Here is a 21,199-nt window from a genome sequence, read left to right on the forward strand (position 1 = left end):
GTTTTTAAAAGAGAAAGAGAGAAGGAAACAAAGTCGAATTGGATAGGTAGGTAAGTAGGAATGATCTCAGAGGAGTTGGGAGAGGAGAAAAGCATGGTCAGAATATATTTATTAAAACAAAGGTTTTTCTTTTTCAATAAAATGATGGAGGCTGTTGCAGAAAATTATACTGTATCCACTAAGAAGGCAGCACACAGAGCTTGACCAATGAGAATGATCAATATTGACCTCAGATGGGAAGACAGGGAACCCAGCCTAGCATGGGCTCTCAAAATGTTTCCTGAAATCTCAGCAATATCCTTGAGCGGCCTCTGGGCAGTGCAGGAACAGGAGGAGCTATGCCTGTGACAGAGGTAGGCAGTTCAGTTTGATACGTATCTCTGTGCTGTGTGAGAATAGGGAGCATATCCAACAATCCAAACTACATTATAAGCAACAGCAACCCGGAGTTCCCAAACACAAGAACTCAAAATCCTTATCAAGTGATAAATAAATTTAGACTCATGCACACCCACCAAGAGGGCCATGTCTGATCGGATGGGTTGAACTGAGAAGCAGGCCATGGGAGGGAGGAAGGGTGGGCACCCTCCAGTGCCAGGGCACAGAGCAGCCTTCATGCAGCCACCCCCATTGCCCCTTCCACCAGCACCAGGCAGCAGCGATATATTTAACAAGTCCCTCAATCTCATTCCCCAAACCAGTGGATTATAAACCAGCCTCTTCATGCTTCATTTTTTTCCTCAAAGCAAAACAAACAGAGCAAAAAAATCCCAAAACAAACAAAACAACAACAACACAAATGAACAAACAAACTACAAAAGCTATAATAATAATAATAATGTGAAAATGACAGCCATAGAAAACAGGAGTGGTGGGGGCAGGGGAAAGAGAACCTATCTTTTAACATGGACTGTATGTTTTGTTTGTTTTTGTCGTTGTCCCCCCCCTTAGAGATAAATGGTAATTACAGGCTCCACATAGCTACTGCATGCCTTGTGTATGACTGTTCCAGGGCTCTGTGTTATGACTAATTGCAGCACCCACACAGCCTCAGGCAGGCGGCAGGGAACCACTCTTCTCAGAGACACTTGTGTCCTATAAGGAATGGTACAGCTGTTATCATTCTCAAATTACTACCAAGCCCCACCCTATGTGCCAGCCCAGCACTGAGAGATGAATAAACTGTCTTAGCTCTTAAAACCCAATGATTCACCAGGGCAGCACACGGCAACGTTCTGAAAAAGGCATTGCACATACTTTAAACTTATCATAAAGTTCTAACATGTTCAAAATTATCTATTATATCCTGATAATGCCAATCAGACATATAAGCCAACAGCCATATCCTGACAACTGAAGAGGAAATTAGGGGAAGGGTGCATTCTTCTTTAAAAGTGTATATATATTTGATAAATTTAATTTCTCTGTGCTTTAAAGCAAATAAATTAAAACTCTCAACCATAGTTCCTAAGCATTCCAATTGCTTTACTATATAGTCTTTGGCATATGTATTAATTTTTAAATAGACTTAAATGTTCTAGTGGTTTTAGGTTTGCAATGAATTTGAAAGGTAATTGTGGAATTCACAAATGCTCCCTCCCCACCCCCACCCCCACCCCGGCCACAGCCATTCCCACTACCAACACAATTCATCATTGCTACACATTGTTAAAACTGATGTACTCTAGCAGACATCATTGTCACCAACAACTGTGGTTGGCATTACATTTTGCCCTCAGTGCTGTACATTCTGTAGGCTAGCACAAAGGTACAATGACACAAATCCCATGTGTTCTACAACCCCTTTTACTGTCCCACAGATCCTTTGTAAGGCACAAGTTTGTCCTCTTTTCCTCCCGCTAATGCCTGGCACCCGCTGATCTTTTCTACTTTCTCCATTATCTTCTCTTTTCCAGAAGCCAGTTGGAAGGGAACAGCACATACCTTTTCCAGACTGATGTCTTTAGCTTAGTAACACACTCAGTTAACAGCCCCTCATGTCCTGTCCTAGCTTGATTCACTATTCCTTTTTAGTGATGAATAGAGTTTCATTGTCTGGACATGGATGACACATAAATTTTCAAAGCAAAAGAAGAATGGCTCCAATACAAGGAACGTACTAGTTGCTAAGTGCAGCTATGGAAGCCGCTCAGGGAGCACAGTAGCTAGGCGAGCTGGGAAAGTGAACAATGGTAAAGGAGCTGAGAATAAAACCCAGAATTCAAAGTACCATCAGCTTAGCTTGTCACTTTGTTCCCCAGTCCGGGACTCAGCACTGTGAAACCTGAGGGTGGACAAAGGCAGGAGCAAGGAAATCTGGAGAAGCAGCATGCATGTACCCACCACCTGCCCTCCCCAGACGTCACAGAAATAGAGAACCAAAAGAGAGAGAGAAACATGAAAGTGCAACAAGTGAGATAAACAGCTCATGGGATGGGTCCTCAGCAGAGTCAGGAAGCCTAAGTATGTGCCAGTGGAATTATACAATCTGAGTGCTAGAGAAATGTCTGTCAAAAATGAATACTTGAAACCCACTGAAGGGCACCAAGAGGTCTAAATTTCATGTCAAAATGTCAAGAGTTAATGGCAGATAGCTTCCCAAAGTTGGTAAAAGACACAAATTGACATATTCACAAAGTTCACCAAACCCCATACAGAGTGAAGACACTGCACCCTCTTGCACATCATGATCTAAGCCAGTTGAAACTGAGGAAAATAAGAACATCTTGAGGGCAATCAGAGCAAAGCACATTTCTTGTGACTCAGGAACAATGCTTAGGAATCCACACAGTCCTCCAAAGTACCAAAGAGAATGTGTCTGTACAGTGAATATACCATGGGTGTAGTTTAAAATGAATATGAGATGTCCCCCATAAGTCCTCATGTTAAGTACTTGGACTTCAGCTCATTGCATGAGTTCAGAAGGTTCTGGAAACTTTAGGAGGTGAGGCCTAGCTGGAGCAAGCACGAGGGGCAACTCTTTTTTGGGGGGGAGGGGGTGTCCCTTGTTTCTGGCTCTTTCATGTCTCTGCAGCTTCCTGTCCACAGCCAGGTGAAGAAACCCTTGTTGACACCACATTCTACCAAAGCACTCAAGGCCAACAGTGGACCAAATCATCGGAGGAAGCAGTAACGAAAATAAAACCTTCCTCCTTTAAGCTGCTTATTTGGTCACAGGGAGAAACGAACTAATATACTCCTTCACATATAACTTGGGGGGGGGAGACATTCTCAAGTGAAGGCAGATAAAAATAAATTATTTCCAGGAAAACTGTTCTAGAATTGCTAAATTGAGCTCTTCTGATGTGACAGAAACGTGGCAACAAACATGGTACAGAAAGAGGAAAAGGAAGCTGGTAAACGACCAGTCCCGGTGACTTTGCTTATTCTTGGCCAGTTCTTGACAATGTGCACTGGGCACAGGGCATGGATGACACCACTTGAGAAGACAGGCTGAGCAGTCCTTACGTGAAATGACTGGCACCAGCAATGCTTCATTTTTCTGAGGTCTGGGTCTGAAATATCTGTACATGTTTTGAATATTGTTCAGTTCAAAGTGTTTTATATCTTATAGCATTTCAGATTGTAGGCATTACACTCAGAAATGATGCTTGATCTGTATGTTATATTCCACACAAATGGCAAAAGACTGATTTTAAATAAAATACCAAGAGCTTGTACATTTTCAACACTAGAAAAGCAACAGAATTTTGAAGTTTATTAATTCTGTGGGTTTTTTGTTTTGTTTGAAGATTCTTTGAGAACTTATATGTCTATCTAGAAAACAGGCATGGCTTTATGCCCTTGGCCTAAACTCATTTTTTTTAATTTTTTATTAATTACACCTTATTCATTTTGTATCCCCCATAAGCCCCTCCCTCCTCTCCTCCCGATTCCACCCTCCCTCCCCTTTCTGCATGCATGCCACTCCCCAAGTCCACTGATAAGGGAGGTTCTCCTCTCCTTACTGATCTTAGTCTATCAGTTCTCATCAAAAGTGGCTGCATTGTCCTCTACTGTGGCCTGGTAAGGCTGCTCCCCTCTCAGGGGGAGGTGATCAAAGAGCAGGCCAATCAGATTATGTCAGAGGCAGTCCCTCTTCCCATTACTATTTCTTTTAAACTTTTCTCTTCCTGTTGCCCAGTATTTAGGTCAAGTAAGAGTACTGAAAGTATCATCCTTATCTTGTTCCTAATCTTAGTGGGAAAACATCTGACATAAAAAAAAAACCTGTATCAGCTGTAGATGCTCTATAGACATCTTCTTAAAGGCTAAGGGAGTTCTTTTTCATTCTTCATTTGTTAACATTGGATTATATATTTGTTTTGTTTTAATTTGGTTTTCCTTCAACTCTTAGCATAATGAATTACATTAATCAAGTTTCAAATATTGAACCAACCTTGGACTTCTGTTATCAAGTCATTTTATGTGACAAATTATTCCTTTTATGTATTCCTGGATTCTATTTGCTCTTTTTTTATATATGGTCCTAAGGGCTATCAGATGTTGGTTTCCATTCTTATGCTGTTTTTGTTGTTGTTGTTGTTTTAAATTCAGGTTTTGTCACCTAGTTAATACTGGCCTTATGTAATAATTTTGGAAATGTTTGTTTTTCTTATGTTTTCTACAACATTATATAGAATTGAACTTAAAAAAATGCGAAGTGTTCGGTTGAATTTCCCAGTGAAACTACATGGGCCTGAATACTCCTTTTCTATAGTGTTCCTGTTCACATTGGTCGGGATCGAAATCAGGGCCCTATGCATGTGAAACGTGCAATTCACCACTAAGCAGCCTTCCCCACAGCCAAACCAAAGTTTTAAATGGATAGCTTTAGCTTATCTATTTGTAATTTGTTATTTCTGGTCATTTTAGACAAATTAATCACGAAGTAGATCTACACAAATACGGCAAGGTGTTCTTTTTTGACAAAAGTACTGAGGAATCAAGATAAACAAACAACAAAACAAACAGAAAAAACCAAACAAACAACAAACGGTCTTTTCAATCAGTGGTAGAATGACTGAACCCTACGCCAAAAGGGAAAAAGAGGAGAAAGTGGAGAAGAAAGAGAACTTTGAGTCCAATCCCACATCTTAGACAAAATCTCACAAAATGAGGTGAATATAAGGAAGCATAAAACAGAATCTTCCTGTTTGGATTAGGGGAGAGTTCTCAGGCATGGTACCTCACGTGTGTCTAATACATAAAATTCAAAGAGCTCAAACACTCTCAGTTAAAATTTCTACTCTTCTGAAGACAATGCTTTCTAAAAAATGAAAATACAAGCTATAGGCTGGGAAAAACAGATTCTCAAATCACATATAGGACCTAGAAACTCAAGTTATATAAAGAAACTTCAAAAACAATATTTAAAAAAAATCAGGTCAAAGACTTAGACACATCATTTTAGTGAATATGCGCATGGATGGCAAAGAAGTGAAACTACCAGCCATTAGGTAGGAGTAAACATATTCACCCTAGCAACACAAAACTAGGTAGTATACACAAACACATACATGCAGGAGCGCTGAAAGCAGCTCCATAGCACTGACACAACACTAGAAGCTACCTAAAGGTCCTTCATTGGGTAGTGGGTAAACAAATGTACATGATAGACTATTGCTGAGCAACAGAGAATAAACTGACACACAGAATCACAAAAGCAATGCTAAATGAAGGCTCAAAGGGATACACTGTGGTGGCCAGTTTTTGTTTTTAATCAACTAGACACAAACTAGCATCATGACAGAGGAGAGGCCCTCAATTAAGAAAATGCCTCCATAGGCTGTAGACAAGCCTGTAAATTTTTCTTAATTAGTGATTGATGTAGAAGGTCAAGCTCATTGTGGATAGTGCCACCTCCGAGCTGGTGGTCCTGTGTTCTATAAGAAAGCAGGCTGAGGTGGCTACAGGAACAAGCCAGTAAGCAGCCTTCCTTCACAGCTTCTGCAGCAGCTCCTCTCTTCAGACTCCTCCCCTGTTTACATTCCCTGTCTTGACTCCCTCAATGATGTGGACATAAAAACCAAACAAACCTTTTCCTCCCAATGTTGTTTTGGTCATAGCGTTTCATCACAGCAAAGAGAACCCTACCTAAGATATACATGTTGCAAGAGTTTACATGTCCAGCATTCTGAAAGTCACAGTGGCGGAGAGCAGACAGAATAGATGTCATGAAGACTGAGACAGGAACATGAGGGATCATGTTTTTCACCCTGACTGAAAACACATGTTAGCAAACCTACACAGGTACTGAACTATACAGAACTTTATACAAAAACTAAATCAACTGGATACTATGTTAACTTAAAAAAATAAGATCTTAAAAGCATAAATTAAAAACAAGAACTTGATTCAAGTATCCGTCTTTACAATTAATGTCCATATAAAATTATCTTCCCTTAATGTCACTGGATGCAATGAGTCATCCTTCATAATGGAGAGAGTGAGGAGCCTTTTATTGACCAGGACCCCTTAAATACCCAAATTTGCACCTGCCTCCTATAAAATGGCAAGGGTGTATTATTCATACATAATTTACATATTATCATATATACTTTAACTTCTCCATAGCTCAATAGAAATGATATAAAAGTAAAAATTTCCCTGCATTGTTTAAAGTGCAAGAAAAAGTCTGGGCATGTTTATTACAGACATAATTTTTAAATTATTTTCAATCCATGCATGATTGAACTGAAAATGTAGAACCTGCAGATATAGTAGAGCCACTGTATTATTTTATCAACCTGTTCTTAAGAATAACATAAAATATTTACAAAATATCAAAATGGATTGCCTGGCTGTGAATACAGACACTATAGAGATACAAACTAAGATACCCTAAAAACTGGCGCAGATCTAAATTCATATCTATAGTCATAGATTAGTCCAACAACATCCATAGATTATTTCATACCTTAGATCTCATCAGAGAAGTTTCTTTGTGCAGCAGATTAGGCAGCTAAGAAAGAAACCCCTAACTGTACAAAGTGCAGAGACTAAATGTCTTGTGCAATGCTCAACTGAGCTCAGAGACCATCTCTGTATAAACGAAGGATAACGAGTGCCACAGGTTGGGGCTCACTGGGGCAAAATGGTGTCTTCTGGACATGATATCACCACCACCCTCATAAACTCAGGAGCTATGTTTTCCTGCACAAGACATGCATAAGATCAAGGCAGCCAACATTCCAGCTTGGGAGGGAAAGGGGCTCAGGAACCGTTACCCTTAGTTGAGGAGCTATTGACAGCTGATGACTGACTGCTCAAGAAGAAAGAGCTAGTTTTCTTTAAGAATATTCAAGCATATACATTTATGGTCACAGGATCTCAGAATAAAATTAAGTTTTTAAATAATATATGGATCTTGTCTTCCGTAGTAGCACACATTTGCTTTTTATTTTTTTCAAAATTAACAATAAGGATTATGAAGATGAAGAAGAGGAGAGGAGAAGGAGAAGGAGGAGGAGAAGAAGAAGAAGATAAAGAAGAATATGGCCTATGTTGTACGGTAACGTTACCAATTGATGGTCCATTGCGTATTCTGGCACCACAAACTAGACTCAGTAGAATAATTTTTAAAAATGGAAGTCTGTGAAGAGAGGATTTATGCGGCAAGTTAAATCTAGGAGGATGAGGGATGGAGGGTAGTTTTGATCAAAATATATCATATGCACATTTAACAGAAAGGCATCTTTTCCAAGTGTGCCCACTGCATATGAGGTTCAGAATTTGATGAACAGTAAACAGACATCAATTGGTTCATGACAATGCTTATTCTTTTAGCTATCTAGAGTTTGGGGCCATCCCTCTTGGAACAGTACTTCTAAGACTACAGGTATTCCTCCTCTGTCCTCACTCACACACTTTCCCCCAGGGCCTTACAGCTCTGATTGTCAAAGAGCACCATGTTCCATGTTCCATCTCAGAAGAGAGGTAGATTTCATAGATTGCAGTCTCAGCTCTGGGACCTGAGCTGTGAGAATCAATGATTATGCCCTCCTCAAAGTCCTCTGTTGAAATCTAATGCCCAAGATGCTATTGGGAGGTACATAGGTGGAGAGTCTGAAGAATGTGATCAGAGCCCTGCAAGAACAAACACAAGAGGGGTGGTGGACACCATCTGTAAGCCAAGAAGGTTTTCACCCTGAATCAGATCAGAACCAGCCATGCTGGCATCGCGATCCAAGGCTTCATGGCATCTAGAAATTGTGAGAATAAATATTTGTTGTTTAGGTTGTTTGGTCTATGGTAGTCTTAGTCAGCTCGGACTGTCAGAAAATTGAGTCAAATATATGGTAGGACAGCAAGCAAGAATACCAGATGCCTACTTCAATGTGAATGTCAGATAAACCATGAATACTTGGGATATGGTTTTAATTTTAAGTTTTGCCTTTCTCCTGAAATTCTCGCTTCCTGTACATTGAGAACCCTAACCATGGGCAAGTGTGTGTGTGTGTGTGTGTGTGTGTGTGTGTGTGTATGCCTGCATATGTGTGTGTATGTGTGTGTGTGTCACTTGAATGGGTATGTAAATGTAGGTATAAGGGCGTATGTGCAGAAGTCAGAACTTGCAGGTGTCTTCCATCACTCTCTACTTTCACTTTTTCAGACAGGATCTATTAAGGAAAATGAAACTCACTGATTATGCAAGACTAGCTAACCAGTTAGTTCCTGGTGTCCTCCTGTTTCTACCCCACCTGCACTAGGGTCACAGGTGTACATGTCCAGGTATCAATATGGGTACTAGAGATTTAAACTCAAGTCCTCACACTTGTGCATCAAGAACATTACCATCTCCTTAGCCTCCAGGCCCTGGGAAATTCTTAATTCTCCATGTCATAGTATCCTTAGGGAAGAGGGAAGGTGAGACCTACCAGATAGATAGGTGATAATAAAAAACGAGACAGGTAGTATCAGTTTCTGCTGTGGCTTTAGCAACCTTTAATCAGAGTTAGTCTCTGGCCCCCTTGGTGATCTGCAGGTTCCATTCAGGACCACAGACTCCCTGCAGGCACGGGTCCCCGCTGAGCACTCCAAGCAGGCCCTACTCACCAGCTCTCCATTGCATTCTCACTCCATATGAAAGCTGCCACTTAGATCCTTACCCCAAACTGATGGCTGAAATTACAGATCTGCTTTGACAACCACCACGGCCCAGGGAGTTAGCAGCTCTGGCTGCAGGCCAGCCTCCATCACTCTGGCTATGTGACTCAGAGTGAGTCTGAAGAAGCAAGGCTGACTTGGACCTGTCCTGTCCTCTGAAGACCGTCTGTTGTATGATGGACTGTCTCGCTTGCAAGGGCGTTTGCGAGCTCATGACCAACAAAGTTTTAACATGCAGAACCCAAAAGTCTCTTTCCTTCCCCAATTCACACACATGCAGTGGGTCTCTGCTCCATCAATGACAGGTATCCTGAATCCCCTTCCAGGGGCAGCACATAACCTTATCCTCCCTCTAGGCCGCTGCCACAGCCCAAGCCCTTGTCTCCCAGCACCTCTCCACTGCTATCAGGACTAGTTATCTAAGATAGGACCTGATAATCCCTCATGTTCTTCCAATGCCTCTAGCCAGGGCTCCTGATAGGCTCTACAGTTGTGTGGCCTCTATAAGAGATCCTGCCCAAATATTTTCTCTGGTGGCCTTCCTTCATGGAATGCCAACTTTCTCGCCATCCATAGATAAATAAATGTCAAGAGAAGCTCTATTCCTCACTCCTCTTATGCTCCTATGCCTTTTCTATCAGAAGTATCAGCACCCACCCGCTGAGCCCAGCACAGCAATGCTATGCATTTGCCTCTCTGGAGTCCTATGCCCACAGCAGCAAGTCTCCACACACACTGACATTACACTGTCAACCACTTTGCACACTCTGCATGCAGGAGGTGGTACCTACAGGGCCTGAAAATTCTGAGATAATATTTCCAGCAAGCCTCAGGATGGATTGGGGGTGCAGTACTCCAAACAAACAATGCAAGGAATTACCTCTTAGTGCCAGGGAAAGGGATGCCTCCTCCAAGGAACCAGAATATGTCCTACTTTTGATAATGAGAAGAATGGAAATTATTGTTTCCCTCATGCTCAGCCTGTCAGAAATACTAAGACAGAAATGATGCCCAGTCACAACACACTGCTTTGTGCGCACAGTTAAAGGCCCTCTTCAATCTTTTTGTTTGTTTGGCTTGCTTTACTATTTCTATTTGTATTGCCATCCTTGTGTAATGGCCCCATTAAGGCCCTGGGAAAACAGACAGGGTACAGAAAAAAAATTGTACAGAAGCAATACGGTGTTAGGAGACACCCCTCCCCAAAGTGCAGGGAAGTAGGATGGTAACTTGAAGGACCTCCATCTGCAGTGGAGAAGCAATGATTGTTCAGGGTCCACATTTACAGCGAACAAACACAATCAAACACACACACAATAGAATGGCAAGTCACAATGGCATATGCCTCGCGTGCTACCAGAAGACAAAGGACCATTTCTTTTCCTTGGAAATATGGCTGTTGATCTCTAGGACACTTTGCTTCCAAGGGATTAAGAAGACTGGAATACCCCACCCTGACCCTCATCACTAAGATCTTCCCAGAAGAGATCTTATGAAACATAAAATGTCACAGATCAAGGAGGCCACTTCAGAAAAACACAAAAGAAAACAACTCTGATAACATTATGGGAGGATTTGTGCTCAGTATTCCTTTAAATGTTGTGTTAAGCAAACAGTTTAACTTTCCCCTTAGCCACACAGATAAGCATAATAAATACAAGGAGAAATGGCACTGACAGGTGGGCATGGCTGCCTTTCTGAAATTAAATGGTAGCCTGTCCTCAGCATGCTTGAATGGTCTGGGGCTCCCTTACCATTCCTGACTACTTCCCAGGAACATTTCTCACAAAATCAGTCTTTTCTTCTCTTTTCAAATTTAGGAAGGACTGAATGACTAAAATAATACCACTAGCCTTTAATATGTGCATCACACTTTAATACAGATAGACAGTCTGTCTTCCAGCTGTCAGGCACATGTCCCTCCCTGCACGTCCACACTAGCCTTCTGAGGAAGCCTGGACACTTTCCCTAGCAGAGGCCTCCTCTGAGGCTTGACTGCTCGTTCTCTGGCCAAGTCCCACCCATCAAAACAGCAGAGAGCCTGCACGACAACCAACGATGTCTCCTCCTTCTAAAGAGCCAACACATCTACTCCTAGCACCAAATCCAGCCACAGCAGAGGCTAGGTTAATGTTAAGGTGTGTATGAATCATCAGCTAGATGGCCAGCACATGGAATACTAGTAACTGGAAAGAAGAAACCGTGGCTTAAGGACTTGAGCCACTTGAGAATTAGAGCCATGACGTAAGAGTGATACTTCACTCACGGCATACCTAGGAGGAGAGGATTAAGCCTCACACACTTGACACATAGCCCACGCATGCAAACAAGTCACTCTTATAAGGACAGTTATGCTTTTCTGAAGAAAGCTACTAAACATACATCACATTGCAAATCAAAACACACATAAAATTCAATAAATTTAAAATACCTTAAAATGGTGAAAAAAAATTTTTTCAGCGACTATAATTCCTGTCCATACTGGTGAAATGAACAACATTCTAGCATTACCTTAGACATTAAAAGCACACCAACCATGTGATCCAGCCCTTCCTCTCCTAAGTATTCACCCAAAAGAAAGGGAATATGTGTCACACAAACCTTGTATGTGAATGGTCACAGTAGCTTTCCCTATAATAGAAGACCTGGAAATCATCCAAATATCTGTCAGCAAGACAGTGGTTAGACAAACTATTGCAAGTCAGTGCATGGATCAGTGCCTGTCAATAAAGAGAAACAAAGAAACACCACGAGAGTAAATATCAAAACCATTATGTTCAGTGAAAGAACATAACAAAAACAAAGTGCTGTTATTCACAATGGTACATGCACACACCCACATATAGACTGACAATAGCACCAGGCAGAGGAATGAGGGAGAGGGAGAGCAGAGGTGATACCAGAATTTCTGGCTGCAAGAGGAACACTATACATCATGACTGTAGTGATGAAACACACATCACATTTCATGAGATGGCCTTTCATGAGAATAAACTGGATGTACTTGCCCTACTCTTTAAGCAGAACTAATTGGGTCTTTAACTTTCAGTGTTCCTGAAGCCCTTTGTACTCACCCAGCACAATCCTGTCCATAATTTCTTGTTTAGAGATTTGCTAATATCTGAGGGGGTAGCTGTCCTTTGTTATTAATAGTAGGTAAGTTTTCATCATATTGAGAACATTTATATAAGCAGTAATACATACTCGTGTAAAGAACATGTAATTCTCTGCTATCGGAATACCTTGCACCAGATCCACCTCAAGTGGTTTTGGACCCTAGGCAGGTGTCATTAATAGAGGCTTGATAAAGTTGCTTTGGAACAGAACAATCCAGCTCATTGCTCCATAAAAATTCCAAAATAGGATCACAAGTGTTTTATAGTATTGCTCCCACCACCACACCCAGCAGTTAGTGATTTGTTTCTAACCAATAAAATTCAGAGCTGTGGTGTGTAACTTCATAGGCTAGGTCACAAAAGGCCTTACAGCTTCCTCCATCATTCTCCCAAGTCACTTTCTCATCTGCAGGTATAGGACACCCCAAAACAGAGAAAGATGGCAAAGAGCTGAGGCATCCCACCAAAGGTTAACAAAGATAGAACCATATACTAGCTACATTATATGAATGACTACATGCACCTGCTACAACAGGGGAGCTTACATTACATTTAGAAAAGCTGTTCCTGATGCCTGCTGCAGAGTTCTAGGACACTGGTATGCAGTAATAGACCGCTACTATCTGTAGTCTTCAATCCAGTGTGTGTGTGTGTGTGTGTGTGTGTGATCAGACATGCTTTCATTACAGTAAGCAACAAATATCTACACATAGAGGCTACCTACATAGAATCAGCTCCGAGGTGTTTTATGACCAAGTACAAAGGCAAATAACTGAGCAAGGTGGGGCTACTTCATCATTCTTGATTTATTTGCTGTTTGTTTCTTTGGAGATAGGATCTTCCTCCATAGCCCAGGCTGCCCCACAAACTCACTATGTAAACCAGTCTCGCCTTCAACTATTGGCTCTTCTACCTCAGCCTAGTGCTTAAATCATAGATGTGAATCATCATGCCTGGCTCCCTTCACTGTCTTTAATCTGTACATTGGCCATTCTCCATCTGGAAAGTAGAGAATGAAATACCTTCCTGAAGACTCATGAGCTTCGTGAAATTCAAGTGAAATGTATCAAGTATCATTAAACAGACCCCAGTAATAACAATGATAACAATAATAACAATACAGGCAAGGAGCATTCTGCACATTAGCCAAGAACCCAGACAGTCCACACCTGTACGCACAGTTGGCATGGACTTGCTTATGTAGAATATGGTAGACTCCAATGCTCCAGTCCAATCAAATCATCCCAGTATAATGACTCATTTCTGTCATTTCAGATGTCATACACTTGCCTCTGAAGACTCCCCTCCACGACTCTCTCCAACAGAGTTCCAATATTCAGGAAGAACCATCTCAATAGATGGTCCCTTATAGGGGTACAAACGGTGCGGTCAAGACAGCAAGAGGAAGGCTCTACTGGAGAGCAGGTAGTCTTTTTCTGCTCTTTCCTTAGGGCAATGAACTTGCAGAACACGCCCTCTCAAAGACAAGCCAATACAACCTTCTATGTCTGCACACACACACGCACACACCTCACAAGACTCAGAACTCTTAGGACACCAAGAGAAATGCAGTCATGTAGCTGAGCAACGTCCCAAGCGGTCAGGCCCCACTGCCTGGCTGCCTAGAAAGTATAAAGTTGTCTGCTCCATCATACAACAGGGACATTTGCTCAGATATGTTCATAGCAGCTGTATTCCCAGTAGCCAGAAACTGGAAACAACCTAGATGTCCCTCAACTGAAGAACAGATAAACTGTGGTGCATTTACACAATGGAATACTACTCAGCTATTAAAAACAAGGAAGTCATGAAATTCACAAGCAAATGGATGGAACCAGAAAGGACCATTCTGAGTGAGGTAGCACAGACCCAGAAAGACACACATGGTTTATAGTCACTTATAAGTGGATTTTAGTCATATAGTACAGGATAGACATACTACAATGCACAGACCCTAAGAAGATAAGTCCAATGGGCATCTTAGGCTTCATGTGAGCCCACTAGTTAGGGAAGAGGGGGATATCTCTGACATGGACTATGTTGCCTGCTTTTTGATCTCTTCCCCCTGATGAGACTTCCCTACCAGGCCACAGGGAAGGAAGACAAACCCAGTCCTCATGTGAATAGATGAGCTGGGGTGTCTGGGTAGAAGGAACTACCATATCCTGAGGAATACAGGAGATGGGATATAGGAGAGAGGGTGAATCTGGGAGGAGAGGAACTAGGGGCCTATGACCGAGATATAAATTTAATTAATTACAACTTCCACCTCGGATCCTGCAACCACCATGATGTTGGTGCCTAAGAACCGGATTGCCATCTATGAAGTCTTTTTTAAGGAAGGAGTGATGGTTGCCAAGAAAGATGTCCATATACCCAAACACCCAGAGCTGGCAGACAAGAATTTACCCAATCTTCATGTAATAAAGGCCATGCAGTCTCTCAAGTCTTGAGGCTACGTGAAGGAGCAGTTTGCTTGGAGACATTTCTATTGGTACCTTATGAACAAGGGCATCCAGTATCTCCGAGATTACCTCTACCTACCTCCGGGATGGTGCCACCACCCTGAGCTGCAGCTGTACTGAAACTAGCAGGCCTCAGCCCAAAGGTCCAGAGGCTGAGAGACCTGGAAGGTTCACAAGAGGGGAGGCAGACACAGACAGAGGCAGACAGAGTGCTGTGCCCCTTGGCACTGACAGGAAAGCTGAGGCTGGGGCTGGCTCAGCCATGGAATTCCAGTTTAGAGGCAGCTTTGATAGTGGGCATGGTCAGCCATCTCGGTGAAGATGGAGATTGTTGTGTTGAATAAACTTTAAGGAAAAAAAAAACTGAAATAATATTTTTTTTTAAAAAAAAAAAGAAGCATTACATTCTCCAAAACACAACACCTTTCAGACACAACAGTGCTGTGACCATGTGTATATGACCTGAATAAGTTCAAGGCAGACAAAAATCCCAGCATGGCAGAGGGGAAGAAGGCACAGAGCCCCACCCCTAACCACAAAACTATTTACAATTGATACATATGTGGTAGGAGAAGGAAAAATCATTTTTCTCCAATGGAGTGACACTGTGCACACTGTAAGGCAGGCTCTGTGCTAAGGAATAGTGAGGTTTTGTGTGACTTTTTATAGGGGTTGCCAAATTTTATCTTGGAAGGGTGTTGTTTGTTTTGGTTATATGTAGATTTTTGGTTCTGTTTTTGCTTTTGTCTTTTCAAATTATTTATTCACTTTACATTTCATTCAAAGACTCTGCCTTCCTCTCTTCCCAATCTCACTCTCCCTCACTCTTTCCCCTACTCAGAAAAGGAGATCCTCACCTCCATCAACCCACTCTAGCACATCAAGTCGCACCAGGATTGAGTGCATCCTCTTCGCTTGTGGTCTGTTGAGGCAGCTCCGCCAAGGGGAAAGTGATTAAAAAAAAATCAGGCAACAGAGACAGCCCCCTTACTAGGACATCCCCATGAAGCCCAACCTGCCCATTAGCTATCCATATAGGGGTCCTAGACCCAGTCAATGCATGGTCTTTGGTGGGTGCTTCAGTCTCTGTAAGACCCTCTGGGTCCTGTTTAGTTGGCTCTGTTGGTCTTCTTGTAGAGGTCCTGTCCCCGCCAGATTCTTCTATCCTTCTCCCTACTTTTCCATAAGACTCCCAATGCTTCACTCAATGTTCAGCTGTGTGTTTCAGCAACTGTTTCTATCTGCTTCTGGGTGGAGCATTTCAGAGGACACCTATGATAGGCTCCTGTCTGCAAGCATAGCAGAGTATCATTAATAGTGTCAGGGGCTGGCTCTCTCCCATGGGCTGGGTCTCAGGTTGGGCCAGGCATTGGTTGGACATTCCCTCAATCTCTGCTTTATCTCTATCTCTACACATCTTGTAGGCAGTTGAAGAGAGGGAACAAGGTAGGATAGGGAGTGCTGAGAGAAATGAGGGTGGAGATCAGTCATATGGTTGAGACCCCTTGCAGGATTAATAAATCCCAGCACACTGGCACTGGCTTCAGGGGTAAATGCATGTGGCTTCCGTTAGCACTGCAAATAAGGATAGACCCTGGGGCCCTGGAACCAGGGGAGGCTGGTGATCCTTCTTACAGGGCAGGTGTTATTAATGATAGAGTTGCTACCCAGGAAGGGAATGTAGCAGTTTTCTGGTTCCCTAAACCAGCTGCTGAATCTCTCTGGATTCAGTATGTTCAGCTCCAAAATGGGGACTATAATGGCCCTACATGCAGATCTACTGAGGTGGCAAAGCACTCAATGATTCAGGTGACCTGTTCTAGTCTAGAAGTTGCTTCCTGCTCATGGAGGCAACTTCCCTAATGGTGTGCCCGGGTGTCTCTACAATGTCCTGAACTTGTTGGAGGGGCCATCTACTCCCAAAGCCATGCTTACCTAGCTGTGGACAGATGAGCCCATAGATCAAATTTGAGCAGCTCTGCACAGCTCTGACTGGAAACTCATGTTTTCCATTCTTGTTTCCTTTATTTACACTTGGGTTCATGTTCACTTTAAGTTTCAGACACCCCCACTTCTCACAGAGCAGGCTGCACATATACTAGAGTACAGAGTGTACACGGAACAGTCCCCAGTCTATGTCCCCTACCCTGTCACCAGTAACACCAGATAAGCAGGGTGAATACCTTCTCAGGGAAATGAAAGAGCAAACTGGGGTGAACTCCAAGTCAACCACACCAAGAACCAAGTACTGCCCACAGTAAACCAAACCTTCCTTCTAGGTCACCCAGGTCACCAAGGACCCGAGTGAGGTCTCACTGCTTCTCCCTGATCTCCTGACTTTCACTTTATACTCTGGACTTTCCTCAGCTTCCCCACCCTCCAAGATATCCATGAATTCCTGAGGAGAACATGAGATTAGATTGACATAATTAACAGGTGAATGGGTCAAGTTAGTTGTCCTAGGTCATGGTAGTTAACCCTCTGTAGTCTGCAGTCCTCACTTTTAAAATAGAATTAGAACTGACCCCAGGAGGTATTTGTGAGGAATAAAGGTGAGGACATAGTCAAAGACATTAGACTGCATGAGCCCTGCCAGTTTCCACACTCTTGGCTGATATCCCCAGGGCCTGGGCTCTCTGCTCCACTGTACTTCCGGTATGCACTGAAGCAGCTGTCTCTGACCCCATGGTCAGTCACAAAGTTCACCATTCTCAAGGAGATAGAGGCACCTGCAGATAGTCATGTCTGATGAATCTTTATTCTGAGGTCAGAATAAAACACATTCATTCCCAACGTTCCAGCAAATAAGCAATAAAGGGTAAAGACCTGACCTCACTCTCAGCATAATAACCTTGGAAGGAACACAGACTGAAACAAAAGCACCTTTCCTATTGCTTACACCTGATAAGAAATGCCACTCTGATATGCTTGTCTTCGTCCACTTTCTATTGTTGTAACCAAATGCCATAGATTAGGAAACTTACAAAGAAGGTTTCTTTTACTCATGGTTCTGGAGACAGGGAAGCCCAGAGCATGGCACCAGCATTTGCTCAGCATCTGATATAGCTGTGTCCTATGTTATTACATGGTAAAACTTGCAGGCTAACTAGGATCTTTCTACCTTTACTGAAAAGCCACTAATGCCAGCATGGGACACCCTCATGATCTTAAATTTTAGGTACCACCCAAATACCTCTCCACTAAGATATGAATTTAGGAAAAACATTTTCAACATGTAAAGGTTGGGGGACACTTCCAAGCCATTGCCACATTCTACTGCTATGGAAACTGATAAAGCCACTTTCCCAATAAAGTATCACAAGTATGTTGATAATTATGTTTTCAAATTGGACCCTAATGTGTGCTCATTTCACTTCTTGATGATCAACTTCTGCAGCCAGTTTGCGTATGTGTTTTAATAAGGGCATCATACACAGCACCATGCACAATTATTAGAGCTTTACACAGACTCCTGCCAGGCAGCAGAGGAGCTATGTTTTGGCACCTATGAAATCACTAGTTCAGTGTTTACAGTGTAATGAAAACTATGATAACATATACCACTCACAGGCGTTCATTTTAAAAATAAGGTATTGCTTCCTTCACTGCCATATAACCTATACTTTATAAAATCATATGGTTAAATAACAATAAAGACTAATGTTTTCTAAGCCTCTTTACAGAGTTAATGCCAAGCACTATAATTTCAGATTAATGCTCTTATATTCACATGCAGAAGGCAGAGATATGGATAAGTGATTGTTACTCTGATAGAGTCTGAGGATATAAAACCTAATGGAATGAGAAAGGAAAAGTTCGCTATCTAAAACCACCCATCAAGTCACTGGATGTATTAAGATGGTGCCATCACCAAGGGGGAGGGTACCCTGCTCCACCTGAAGAGAGGCACCTCAGGAAAAAGGCAGGGCAAAGGGCAACCTCTTAATGACTCTTAGATGTTACACGTGACAAAGCTATGCTGTTCACAGTTTAGCTCAACTACTGATTCAGCTCCTAAGAGGACATGTGCAAATACCCTCTAGAGTGACCTGTACATGTGTGCAGCTTTTTACCTGATACTCAGACACTAATTTCTACGTAAATCACCTTGATTTTCTTATTGCTTGTTTTCTTTTTTTTTTTTTTTAACATTACTGCTGACTGTGTTACAAAAACATTAGTCTCAGGGATGTACTTTCACACCCATTTTAATCGAATACACAATGTCGATGGCATACAATTTGTTAAGGGAAGCCATCATTTTATCTGATCTTCATGGAACCAAGTAACTGCTAGGAGAAGAGAAGTAAAAGAAACACAGAGCAGACACTTGTATTAGCAGCAGAGCACTGAGCCCCCAGCCAGGGTGACTGAGTTGATACAAGGTGTGGCCCACACTCAAAAATGCTATCAAAAGTCCTCAAGACAGACAAACAGATCTCGAGAGCTTCTCCTTCAACGTGAAGTCTTTCCCGTCCTGTTCACCCCAGTATTTCTGTCTCAGCCTACCTGACCCATTTCCAATGCCGTGTCCACAAGATCTGCACAGGAGCAAATTATGAATACAAGAGATGATCTTTATCAAATCCCTAATGTTGCTTTCCTGTGTTAAGGCAGCAACTGCTTCTGAATACTATACTAAGTTCTCAGTTTCCTATTACGGTGGTAGCCTTGGCTATGTCCCTGCTGTGTGAAAACAATGGGAAACAGTGCCTATCTTCTTCCAGACATGCTCTGTGAGGATTAGTGTAGCATACTAGTGCCTAGCGTCTTTCCTTTGTTTAGTCTGATAGCTTGCTGGTGAAAACAGTAATGGAGGGGAAAAAAAAGAAACCACCATATGGCAGGCACTCCAAGGGATCTTTTTACTCCTTGTCAAACTATCTCATGAATTCTACAGCCCAGGGCCAGTGAGATGGCTCAGGAATAAAGCACTTGCCACAGAAACCTGATGGCCTTAAGTTTGACTCCCCAGTGTCACAGCAGAAAAAAAGAGCCAATTCTTAGGATTTTTTTTTCTTATTTCCACATGCACTCTGTAGCTCACATATATGGATACACATACACACATAATAATGATAATAATAAAAATAATAATAAATAAAATGTTAGGTCTTTAAAAAATTTTTATAATCCAGGTAATTTCAGAATATGAAGGGGGATGGGGGATAAGGAAACTAGCCAACCAGTTTGAGTTATACATGTCTTAGTGGCAGAGACTGATTTGGAAGGTCTTATTTTCTCACCCCACAAGATCTGCAGCTTGACATGCTTAGCATGAAAGAGACCAGAAAGGCAAACCACAGTCATGGTTCTGCAGCAAAATCCTCCACTCTCCGAAATCCAGAAAGCACCCACAGAGCAAGTCTTTATTCCTTGCATCACTAACAGAAGAAAGGAGGGCTGGCCAAAAAGAAAAAAAAATCATTCGAAAATTCATCTAACACTTTAACATATTTAAAATGAACACATGTCTTCAACCCAATAAGTATTTTTCATTACAGAAAACACCTCCTTTTCTAAATAAAAACGTTATGCAAATGCATGTGTAGCCCTCCCCTCAGGACACAGGAATAATAGTGTGAAGGCCAACTCAGTTTAAAGGCAACCCAATCAGCACTTTCCACTGAACTCTCAGAAGTAAAAAGTCAGCACCAAGAAAGCTTCTAAAGCATACAATTTTCCTCTAAGGTTGCTGTTCAGATGCCTTGTCTAAGGGGCAGTACTTCTCACAGACCTACAGTTAAAATAGAGACGGTGGTATACTCTTCCTCTTTCACTTGAGTCATCTATAGCAAGTGGTTAAAACAGAAACAAAGATACTATTCAGGTTCATCCATCCAACATCATCACAGTAAACCAATTCAGCTTGAAAAAATATAAATATAGGATGAGGGATGTTCCACTTGCATGGACCCCTAGAGAGCTAAGAATGTAAAATTCGGAGGAGAATCAACACGAAAACAACCCTCACAAGGTGCTAAATGCATTAGCCATGAAGAAGGCATTGTTTTCCATTTTTGTGTCTCTTAGTGTGCAATATAATGCTAGGGTATGGACACCCCCCACCCCAAGCCCGGTATTTTAATGGCTTTGTCTTCAACTTGGTGCTACTGAAGTATGGCATAACCTTAGGGAAGTGTGCCCAAGTGAAGGAGTTACATCACTGGGGACCTGCCCTTCATGTCTGCCAACACGATCTTAGCAGTTTCTTCTACTGCACTGCCTATCATGGTGTACTGCCATTGGTCCAAAAGCAACAGGATCACACACTGAAGCCACCAAAAACCATAGCCAAGGTAAAATTTTCTTCCTGTTGTGTTAATTGTCTTGGGTGTTTTGTCACAGTAATAAGAAACTGACTAATACAAATAAGAACCACTGAACTGTAGGAACACATGCAATGCCAGGCACAACAACACAGTAAGAGCCACACTAAAATGTCACACACTATCTGCTCCCTGTCTAGCATGCCCCTGCAGAACGATACCAGCCCTTCGAGGTCCTACA

General features: G+C 42.2%; 1 protein-coding gene and 1 pseudogene across 8 annotated transcripts in view; one reads left to right on the forward strand and one right to left on the reverse strand.

Annotated features, from left to right (window-relative positions):
* Cobl (cordon-bleu WH2 repeat protein) overlaps nt 1-21,199 on the reverse strand; it is a 245,682-nt gene that overhangs the window by 213,913 nt on the left and 10,570 nt on the right. The gene's annotated exons all lie outside the window — the stretch shown is intronic.
* LOC110539647 (small ribosomal subunit protein eS10-like) lies at nt 14,513-15,008 on the forward strand (annotated as a pseudogene).

The sequence above is a fragment of the Meriones unguiculatus genome, chromosome 12 (genome assembly GCF_030254825.1).
Source record: "Meriones unguiculatus strain TT.TT164.6M chromosome 12, Bangor_MerUng_6.1, whole genome shotgun sequence".
Classification (NCBI taxonomy): domain Eukaryota; kingdom Metazoa; phylum Chordata; class Mammalia; order Rodentia; family Muridae; genus Meriones; species Meriones unguiculatus.